The sequence below is a fragment of the Mustela putorius genome, unplaced genomic scaffold, assembly GCF_011764305.1.
Source record: "Mustela putorius furo isolate JIRA1106 unplaced genomic scaffold, ASM1176430v1.1 tig00000281_pilon_pilon_pilon, whole genome shotgun sequence".
Taxonomy (NCBI): Eukaryota; Metazoa; Chordata; class Mammalia; order Carnivora; family Mustelidae; genus Mustela; species Mustela putorius.
In genome coordinates this window covers 10594345-10597716 of record NW_025421343.1, presented here as the reverse complement: position 1 = coordinate 10597716, position 3372 = coordinate 10594345, and the positions used below count along the sequence as shown (strand labels likewise).

Sequence of the window (3372 nt, the reverse complement as noted above, 5' to 3'; positions counted from 1 at the left end):
AAACAACAATGAGATAATACCTTACGTCTGTTAGGATGGCTACCATCAAAAGTACAATGAAGTGTTGGCAAGGGTGTGAAGAATAGAGAATACTTATAAACTGTTGGTGTGGATGTAAATCAGTACAGCCACCCTAGAAAGTGATATGGTGCTTTCTCAAAAAATTAACCAAGGTTCCTATCAAAACTAACTAATTGGATCCTGCAATCCAACTTCTGGGTATATATACTAAGGAAATGAAATCAGAATCTCGAAGAGGTAACTTGTACTTCCTGTTTGCTGCAGCATTATTCATAATAGCCAAGACATGGAAGCCTAAATGTCCACTGACAGATGAATGGATACAGAAAAAATATATACCCATATTCACACACACACACATATTTTTTTCCATTAACTTAAAAAAAAATAAAATCTAACCTTTTGTTACAAAATGTATGGATCTTGCAGTGTTATGCTAAAGGAAATAAGTCAGAGAAAGACAAATATTGCATGACCTCACTTACACACAGAGTCTAAAAAAAGCTGAACTCATTGAAACGGAGGATAGAATGGGGGTTGTTAGGATCTGAGGGGTGGGGGAAATAGATACTGATCAAATCAAAGGGTACAAGCTTCAAGTTATAAGATGAGTAAATTCTGGGGATGCAACATATAGCATGGTGACAATAGTTAATATGAGCTGAAAGAGTAAATCTTAAATGTTCTACCACCAAACAAGAGGTAATTATGTGAGATGATGGAATAAGTCTTAAATAACCTTACTGTGGTAACTATTTCAAAATTTTTTGTGTGTGTCAAACTCATGTTGTATACTTCAAAATTTGCACAAAGCTATATGCCAGTTATATTTCTGTAGACTTGGAAAAAAGGAAGTTTCTGGGTTCCTGAAAAGGGTGAATCAACTAAAATTCTTTCTATGGATTTTGTACGGATTCAAAGAATATTAGGGTGTCAGACCGTCTTCTGGAAAACTGGGCCCTAAATATTTACATAAACCACTTCAATCTGGCTTCTGAAGAAAGCCTGAACAAGCACCCCTGCATTATACATAAAGGTCACAGAGACAAGCTAAATTTCATCTTTCCTAAAAATGCGTGCAGTCTCTGAGGTCCTAGAGTCTCCAGAACAGTCCTACCCCCGACACCAAAGGTGTGAATAACTACACACCTACACACACAGATAGATACACACTAAGGTAATGAAATTGTTACAAGATAAATTGCTTCATTCTCTTTCTCTTTCTAGGATAATCCTTATTTAGAATGTCCACGTTTGAACTAGGTGGTATTTTTTTGTTTTCATGCTGCCCAGACATCCACTACGTTGAAACAAAATGGTCTCTGATTAATGTTTAACTAACAAGTAGTCCCACAGTAAGCTTCCAGGTTTCAGGTGCCCGCTAATCTTTCCAGACGAGATCCGGTGCATTCGGGGAGATATAGTCACAGACCCCGCTAATCTTTCCAACTACAACTACTGGGAACCTCCTCCCATCACTCCTTTAACATCTGTAAAATGGATCTTAAAAAAAAAAAAAATGCTTCCTTCCTAGGGAATATACATCCAGTTTCTAGTATTTCCTATCAAGTCTTTTTCTTTCCTTTCCTTTTTCCTTTCCTTTCCCAGATACCACTGAAACAATACAGTTAGCAGAATGCTTGTATGTATATAACAACAACAACAGTTATACATAGCTCCCTGAAATGTGAAGGAAAGAATCTGCAGAATCCCTTATATGCTATGAAACCTAAGGAAAACAATGTCTTTCTATTTCAAGAGGATAAGAATTCCTGATCATTTTAACTTAAAAGTTGTTTCAAGTCAAATAAACCATCCAGCATTTTATTTTTGCAGGTTCTACAGTAATCATTTATTAATTTGATGAGAAAAAGCGTTTCTAAAAAGCTCCAAAGACTCCTCCAGTACTTCCAATTCCTAGTTAAATAATCCCACATACCTCAAGGACACTGGGGTGGGGGGACTTTGATAACAAGCACTTGGTTTTCTTCAGTCCTGTTTTTCTCCCCAGCTCCACGGGGCCCATCCCAGGGCCCAGGATGAGGCAACCAGTCCAGTAAAGATGCATGAAGAAAAAAAAGTACACTCACCTAGTTTTTTAAAAACAAAAAACAAAAAAAAAAACATTCCAGATGCTTTGCCCGGAATTTCAAGCGGCACACAAGACCTGGTCCACTCTAGCTTCAACCTCAAAGATATCTGGCCTGTCCTGTGGGTTAGCAGCTAACATATCTCTCAAGAACTGCTTGATCTCCTCAGACATGGAAGTCCTGAATTTCTGAGAGACAGAGGAGCAAGCAGTCCATCTTTGGGTTTTCAAGCTGCGCCTCACCAACAAGGACCACCTAGCGCCCTTGTTTGACACAGATCCTCAAGCACTCCTTCTTGGTCTCAGAGTCAATGGCAGCGACTCCATCTTTGTCCAGGTGCTAATGCCTGGGTGATAAAGATATCAGCCATGGCTGTCTATAGGGTCCGATCCATCCCAGACGTCAGCAGCCACGTGGAAGTCTGAGCCACACGCTGAGGACAGGTGGTATTTATTCACATTCACATTTTTGTGGTCTTGAGTGCCCTCTTTGCTTCAGGGGAGGCAGACCAGTACAGCCTTTGCTTAGTCCAAAGTCCGCTACCTTTTGGGTGGGGGTGCCCGACCGCTCCGTGATGAGGCTTTACGTCACTGGGTCACTACGTTACGTCACTGGGGACTATATGGATTTAGTGCCCGAAGGCAGTGATGCTCGCGACCTGTATCATGAAGCTTTTGTTGGTGCTGGAAGTTCCACCTTCACAGAGTTCCATGACAGGCCAAGGGTACCAGGGCTCCTCAGCACAAACCACAGCCCTCCCTCCTGGGACCAAAGCCGCCGCCAACTGCAGAGAGAGCGGCGCTCTGGTGGGCACTGCCCATGCGCACAGCCTGCAGTTGCGCGACAGGACGCGATCGTCCAACTGCGCGCCTCACTCCTCCAGCCGTGCTGCGTTCTGGTGGCGCCCCTGAGGCCGGTCAGGCTCCACGTTCTCTTCGGCGTCCTGGCGCACCTGCGTGTCCCCCCTCAAGAGGACTCTGCTAAGTCCGGCCACTGCCTAGTGACGCAGGCCGTGGCGGCCCAGCTGCGTCTCCTGCCGCGGGCTGTAGCGCCGCTGTGCGGACTGGTCGGTCCCCCGCGTCTGGCCGCCACAGCGCCAGGTAGGCCTCGTCCCCGCCTCAGCTGCCACTGGTGACAAGGTTCACGAAAAAAAACGTTAATATGTTAAAGATAAATAATTTTGTTTTAAAATTCACCCTTCCTTAGTCATAGCTTCCATGACAGTGGGAATAGAATTTTAGTAGGAATGATAAACTATGAG

The 3372-nt window shown here is 43.5% G+C and overlaps 1 pseudogene; it reads right to left on the bottom strand.

The window, feature by feature from the left end:
• Nucleotides 1-2170: 2170 nt before the first annotated feature.
• On the bottom strand, nucleotides 2171-2823 carry LOC106004751 (annotated as a pseudogene).
• Nucleotides 2824-3372: the final 549 nt, after the last annotated feature.